Source organism: Nicotiana tomentosiformis, chromosome 3, assembly GCF_000390325.3.
Source record: "Nicotiana tomentosiformis chromosome 3, ASM39032v3, whole genome shotgun sequence".
Lineage (NCBI taxonomy): Eukaryota > Viridiplantae > Streptophyta > Magnoliopsida > Solanales > Solanaceae > Nicotiana > Nicotiana tomentosiformis.
Genome location: NC_090814.1, coordinates 147189375 through 147196972, shown reverse-complemented (window position 1 = coordinate 147196972; position 7598 = coordinate 147189375). Strand labels below are relative to the sequence as shown.

The 7598-nt window shown below is 42.0% G+C and overlaps 1 pseudogene; it reads right to left on the bottom strand.

Annotated features, from left to right (window-relative positions):
- Positions 1-492: 492 nt before the first annotated feature.
- The window catches only part of LOC104110441 (uncharacterized), a 46279-nt pseudogene continuing 39173 nt past the window's right edge, over positions 493-7598 (bottom strand).

Sequence of the window (7598 nt, the reverse complement as noted above, 5' to 3'; positions counted from 1 at the left end):
CACATGCTAATATAAGTTTATACACAAGGCTAGTATAAGGATCAAGATTCTTGATGAAGGTCCTGAAGCTCAGATTTACCATTTGAGCCTCCAGAATTGGGACTATCAGCATCTTCTAAGGATGCTGAATAGGAGAAGTTCCACACAGAAACACAATTTTCATCACCTAAACAAGGAAAACACAATCATATTTAGAACATGTTGACAGGAGGACATGAATGTTTTTTTGTAATCAAGCAGACCAGTATAATAACAAAGAGCATTTCATACAACAAATGCAAACATTGACTTGATCTGAGCAGATGATCTAAGCATTTTAGCAACTTTATTAAGAAGGGAAGCAAGTAGGACTAAGAAGCATGACAACAAGTTTGTTTCTCAGAAAGTGGTAAATGGGAATGAGGAATCAGGCATACCAAAGCATAGAAGGAGAAGATATGGCATCAACAATGAAGATAATTCATTGCAGACGACTATAAAAGTTTGAACACATAATACTTTGGGGCATTATTCCAACAAGGTAACGTGAATAAATTTACCAGTAAGGAGCAGATCCTCGCAGGCGTCATCTAAAACTCCAAATCTCCGGTGGCCTGACGAAGAGGCAGCCATTGGCAGGAAAGGATGAAAGGAAAAACCATTCACCGTGTCTGAAATGGGATAAGCTGAGTAAGAAATAGAAGAAAATAGGTAGACCGTCTTCCAACAGAAGCTTTCTGTATATGAACATAAAGAAGTACCTGATGCAGCTCCGAAGCTGGACACCCACAGCCCAGTTTGAAGATTATAAATGTGAACTGAGCCATCCTAGACAGACAAGCAAGCAGGCAATATGAGATCTTGAATTTAATTCTGAAAGGTGATGTAACTTTTAACTAAGTAGAAGATTACCTGTCCTCCAGGGCCAAGATGCTGACCTTGAGGTTCAATATCAAAATATATGCGCTGATTGGTAGTTTCTGATGATCTGTACAGACTTATTAAATGAAATAGAAAAGGGAACTTTAGAAACTTGATCACTGAAGCACTCAGTCACCATGATTTCAAACTTGCACAAGTATCACTATAGCTAATTATTGAATTCATGCAAATGGATACTCTCAACATGGATAGCTCGAAAATCTGTGACTATTGGCTGGATAATCGCTATAATACCAAGATAATATAAATCGTTCTTCCATTTTATAGAATGTTGAGCATGTAGACCAATCTTTTGGAAGAGTTATGCCCCATTCATGAAAAAGCACTTCTTCAATTGTTTGCCCTCGACCATTCCTTTGTACCCAAAATTCGGTATCATGCAACGGAAAATAAAAGTGTAACTGAGCAAGTAAAATCACATTGAAGTAGTAGAAGATTTACATTACTTCTTACACGAGGCGTGCCAACTAACCACTATGCACCTTTTCCTCCTTAGGTTATCTGCAGTCAAAACGGCTTCCATACCACACACCACATCAAGAATGCAACTTTTGTCGGGGCCGTAGATTTTGATAATTTCTCCACAAAGATCTAGGATCTTCTCCATTAAATAGAAGGATATAGGAAGTATTCATTTCGACCATGATTCTTTCGATACCATCAACTTCCTCAAATTTTCTATGATTGTACAATCTCAGCAGGATTTCCACCTCACTAAATGCTTAATTTTATAGAGGTCTTCTACAGGATACACCCACGATACCTGAGAACTATCTTTCTTTAGAACCTCAGCTACCGTGATCATCTCCAATGAGAATAGAGTAGGAAATCATCTTTTGGACTATTATCTTGGCACCATAAATTCCACCAATATCATCTTCTACATCCAGCTGCCACCAAGAATCCCATGAGTTTTGTGATTCTTTCTTCCTCCATGATTACTTTCCAAAAGCTTGTCCCATAAGAGGAAATGAACCTGTTTAGTATACTAATATATTAATAACTTCGCATTTCACATTAATGATTTTATTTTCTTTTCTATATGTCATTTAATAATCAGATTTCACCTAATCCAGGGTTCGGTAGCTTAGTGAAACCAACATAATACCGAAACAAGGGAAAGCAGATTTCTACAATTTTTAATAAATTGGTCTCCAGATAACGCAAACAGTATATTCTTGTGAGCTCATCACTTTGCATGTAAACACTACATATACAAAACAAAAAAGACACTCAAACAACAAGGTACCAACTTCCCACGAAAAATTTATCAGGCCTATGGGGCAAAAGAAAGAAAATTCGAGCAGCATGGCTGTCCAAATAATAGTTGTATCTTTTGCAGGTTCAGCATCAAAGAAAGCTTCTTCTTCTTTTTTTAGTGAAGTAAGTGAAATATTATTAAGACACCCAGGGGATGCATAGATACAAAGGAGGCAAACTGTCAGCTCAGAAAATACAAAAAACTTATAAAGCTAAGGAGCTGACAAATTTCGGGAAGTGATCTAAGCATATTCTTTAAGGGAGAAAACCAATGAATAATGTTTGAATCTCATGTAATCATCCCGCCTGCTGAATATGCAAGAGCACGGAAAGAATACAGAGATGTTTTCAGAATATAGACAGGATTTCAATACTTTCAAGCAATAATCATTTATTCCACCCTTAAACAAAATAGACCACTTCAGATTATAGAAGAATTGTAACGACCCGATCGGTCGTTTTGAGAGTTATAGCCCCGATCCCCTAATAAATGCTTCCCCGTATCTATTTCTGCTATTGTGACTTGACGGGAGGTTTCGTTTTGGTTTTTGGAGTGTTTTGGGACACTTAGTCCCTAAACGGAGGCTTAAGTCTTATGATTTGGACCGTAGTCGGAACTATATGAAGACGACTCCGGAATGTAGTTCCGTCGATTCCGTTAGCTTCGTTGGATGATTTTGGGCTTAGGGGCGCATTCGGATTGTATTTTGGAGGTCTGTAGCTTATTTAGTCTTGAAATGACGAAAGTCGAATTTTTGGAGATTCTGACCGGTAGTGGACTTTTTGATATCGGGGTCGGAATTCGATTCTGGAAGCTGGAGTAGGTCCGTAATATTGATTATGACTTGTGTGCAAAATTTGGGGACAATCAGACGTAGTTTGATGGGTTTCGGCATCGGTTGTCGAATTTGGAAGTTTCAAGTTCTTTAAGTTTGAATTGGAGGGTGATTCGTGATTTTAGCGTTGTTTGATATGATTTGAGGGCACGACTAAGTTCGTATGGTATTTTAGGACTTGTTGGTATATTTGATTGAGGTCCCGGGGGTCTCGAATAGTTAACGGAACAAGATTTGGAATTAGGCCAACACTCTTGTTCCCTCAATATCCAGTCACTAGAAAGGAACTTACTTGTAAACAATTTCAACAGTCTTACGAAATGTCCCAGCACAGTATGTAAGGGTCCTAAAACAAGTTTGAGATGAACTTGGTCAAACATATGCTTAATACAAAATGCATGCATGATAGGGTAGCACTGGCGCATGTGGCGTTATAGAAGAAATGAGTCCGAAGAGGACATAGTCAAAGTTTAGATCATAAATAGACAAGTGAGGGAAATCAACAAGTAGAAGACATGCCTTTTAGCTAAACATGCACAAAATTTATATTTCTAAATAAAGGAAACAAATACAGATCTTATTTTAATTTTATAACTCAAGTGTAACAAACTGCACACTTATAAGTCTAGAAGGTAGAAGTTCTCAAAGCTCTGTCATAGCTGACATCACATGGAGGCTTCCCTGAAACCTTACTATGAAAAGCTTATAAGGGTCGTCTACAGCATAGCATGGGCCTCCCTTCCCTAAACCAACAAATATCTGAAAGTTCCGGAGTGGGTTGAAGCATATATTTGCACTCACAGACGAACACATAAACTGAATTATAATAACCAAAACAATGATCTAAAGACTTGTGAAATCCGCTAAATTTGTTGTGTGTGTGTGTGTGAGACGACTCCGGAATGTAGTTCCGTCGATTCCGTTAGCTCCGTTGGATGATTTTGGGCTTAGGGGCGCATTCGGATTGTATTTTGGAGGTCTGTAGCTTATTTAGGCTTGAAATGGTGAAAGTTAAATTTTTGGAGATTCTCACCGGTAGTGGACTTTTTGATATCGGGTTCGAAATCTGATTCCGAAAGTTGGAGTAGGTCCGTAATGTTGATTATAACTTGTGTGCAAAATTTGGGGTCAATCAGACGTGGTTTGATGGGTTTCGACATCAGTTGTCGAATTTGGAAGTTTCAAGTTCTTTAAGTTTTAATTGGAGGGTGATTCGTGATTTTAGCATTGTTTGATGTGATTTGAGGGCTCGACTAAGTTCGTATGGTGTTTTAGGACTTGTTGGTATATTTGGTTGAGGTCCCGGGGACCTCAGGTGAGTTTCGGGTGCTTAGCTGAACTAGATTTGGACTTAGGCCATTGCAAAAGTTTCAGGCATCTGGTGTTTTCGCACCTGCGGTGGGGAGATCGCAGGTGCGGGCTCGCAAATGCGGAGAAGCAAGCGCAGAAGCGGAAATGGAGGAGTTGCCAGGGATTGCAGGTGCGAGGTGAATACCGCATCTGCGATGTCCGCAGATGCGCTAGAATGTTCGCAGAAGCGGTCAAGGACCGCAAAAGCGGGAGTGTTTCCGCAGATGTGCACGCGCAGGTGCGGCCACCCTATCGCAGATGTGGGACTTGAGGACTTAAGTGATTTTCGCACCTGCGATGGTTTTCCCGCAGGTGCAGTACCGCAGGTGCGGTTGAAGGCTCGCAGAAGCGAGTTCGCTGAGTAGAAAAGAGAGGATTTCAAGGGTTTTTGTCATTCATCACCATTTGACTTTGAGAGCTCGGATTTAGGCGATAATTTGAAGGATTTTCAGAGGAAGTTATTGGGTAATGATTCCTAACTCGTTTTTTGTTGTATTCCATTAATCCATTGTTGATTTCATCATTTACTTAGGGATTTGAGTTGGAAAATTGGGGAAAATTTGAGAAAAGTTCTTAGGCCGAATTTTTTTGGGGTTTTGATCGAGACTTTGGTATCTGATTTGAGTAAATTTGGTATGGTTATAATCGTGAGTGAATGGGTGTTCGTAATTTGTAACTTTTACCCGATTTCCGAGACGTGGGTCGAGGAGGCTTTTTGGGCGATTTTCCAATTTCTTGCATTAGCTTTAATTTTATTAACTAGATTAGTTTCTTGTAGTTATATTTATGTTATGTAATTAATTTTTGACTAGATTTGGGCCACTCGGAGCCGGATATTCGTGCGAGGCATTGTGATTGATTGATTGAGCTTGGTTCGAGGTAAGTGACTTGCCTAACCTTGTGTGGGGGAACTCCCCTTAGGATTTGGTACTATTTTGATATGTGAGCGCCGGGTACGTGAGGTGACGAGTACGTACACAGGCTAATTGTTGTAAAACTCCATTTTTCACTAAGTAATAACTTGTTTCTCCTTATTTGAGCTACACTAGCATATGTAACTATCCTGTATAGTTTAGAATAGCATGTCTACGTGTCTTAAACTGCCTATCTGAACTCTGTGCAACATGTTTAGTGAAATTCCTGCTTTTCCTTGACTTTAACTTAGTCTAAATTGTAGGTTTTCTTGCTGTAACTGTTATTTTTATTGGTTGAGTTGCATATTTACTTTGTGACTACAGAACGGTATTCTGGGAGATCCCCCTGCACTGCATATTTACTTTGGGACTACGCAACGGTATTCCGGGAGATCCCCCTGCACATTTACGTTTGGGACTATGAGACGGTATCTCGAGAGATCCCCGTTGTTATCTCTGTGTACTGAGTTGTTGTCTTTTATGATTTCATTCTTGCTGAATTTCAGTCTTTATTTTACCGCGGTATTTCATTCTAACTTGTTTTATTATATATATATACCAGTAGGGCCCTGACCTGGCCTCGTCAATACTCGACCGAGGTTAGGCTTGGCACTTACTGGGTACCGTTGTGGTGTACTCATGCCCTTCCCTGCACATGTTTTTCGTGTGCAGATTCAGGTACCGCTTATCAGCCGCATTATCAGTGAGACGAGACAACTGTAGAGACTTCAAGGTATATCTGCCCTGTCCGCAGACCTCGGAGTCCCTATCTACTCTTCCCCATGTCAAACACTTCTTGTATTTTCTTTTGTTAGACTCTGGAGTATAGAAATACTATTTTCTTTCTGTAGTTTGTGACTTACGATATTCCGGGTTTTGGGAGAGTTTATGTACATTTCGAGAGTGATTATTGTATATGCCGAGCGACATCTTAATTTCTTATTTAAATTTACCTATTAGTTGTTAGCTTTTATGTTTTTCGTTTCATTTCCGCAAAATGTTAGGCTTACCTAGTCGTAGAGACTAGGTGCCGTCACGATGGTTCACGGAGAGAGAACTTGGGTCGTGATAAGTTGGTATCAGAGCTCTAGGTTCATAGGAGTTGTGAGTCACAAGTCGGTTTATTAGAGTCTCGCGGATCGGTACAGAGACGTCTGTACTTATTTTCGGGAGGCTGTGGAACTGTTAGGAAAATTTCACTTCATTTGATTCCTTGTCGTGCAAAATTATTGACTTCAAAATTCTAAACTTTTGTCTTCTATTCTCTCACAGATGGTGAGGACACGCGTAGCCGGAGATGACCAGGCACCCGCGCCCCCTGCTAGAGCCACCCGAGGCCGGGGCCAGGGTAGAGGCCGAGGATGCCCACGTGGTGCAGCCAGAGCACCCGAGCGAGCTACCACAGAGGAGCCACCAGTAGCTCCAGTCGGAGCGCAGGCACCTGAGACGCCTACTACTACTACTCCAGCTCTTCAGGAGACCCTTGCACAGTTCCTGAGCATGTTCGGTACTCTAGCTCAGGCATGGTTGATTCCCCTTGCTCCAGCCACATCTCAGGCCAGGGGAGGAGCACAGACTCTCGCCGCCCGTACCCCAGAGTAGTGGGTTCAGGTTGATCAGATTCTAGAGGTTATACCGGTACCACTTGTAGCCCCAGTTCAGCTCGAGGGTAGGGCGTCGGTTTCAGAGGAGGAGCGACATAGGCTCGAGAGGTACAAGATGTACGACCCTCCTACATTCAGTGGTCTAGCATCAGAGGATGCTCAGGTATTTCTGGAGGGGTGCCACCGTATCCTCCGTACTATGGGCATAGCAGAGTTGAGTGGGGTTTCTTTCATAGCTTTTCAGCTTCGAGGAGCAGCCTATCAGTGGTGGCGTACTTATGAGTTGGACAGTCCGGCTGAGGCAGCTTCCCTTACATGGACTCAGTTCTCGGGCATGTTTTCAAGAGAGTATGTCCCTCAGAGCCTCAGGAACGCATGGCGCGCGTAGTTTGAGCAGTTGCGCCAGGGTGCTATGACTTTTTCAGAGTATGCAGTCCGTTTCAGTGACTTGGCTAGACATGCACCGACCTTGGTTTCTACAGTTCGAGAGAGGGTCCATCGGTTTATTGAGAGACTCCATCCCAGCATCAGGATTAACATGGCCCGGGACCTAGAGATGGATATCTCGTATTGGCAGGTGGTGAGTATTGCTAGCAAAGTGGGGGGCATGCTTGCTCGGGATAGGGAGGAGAGAGAGGCCAAGAGGTCTCGAGTGTCTGGCCATTATTCTGGTGCCCGTGCTCCAGCTGCAGTTCGACATGGTTGGGGCTATG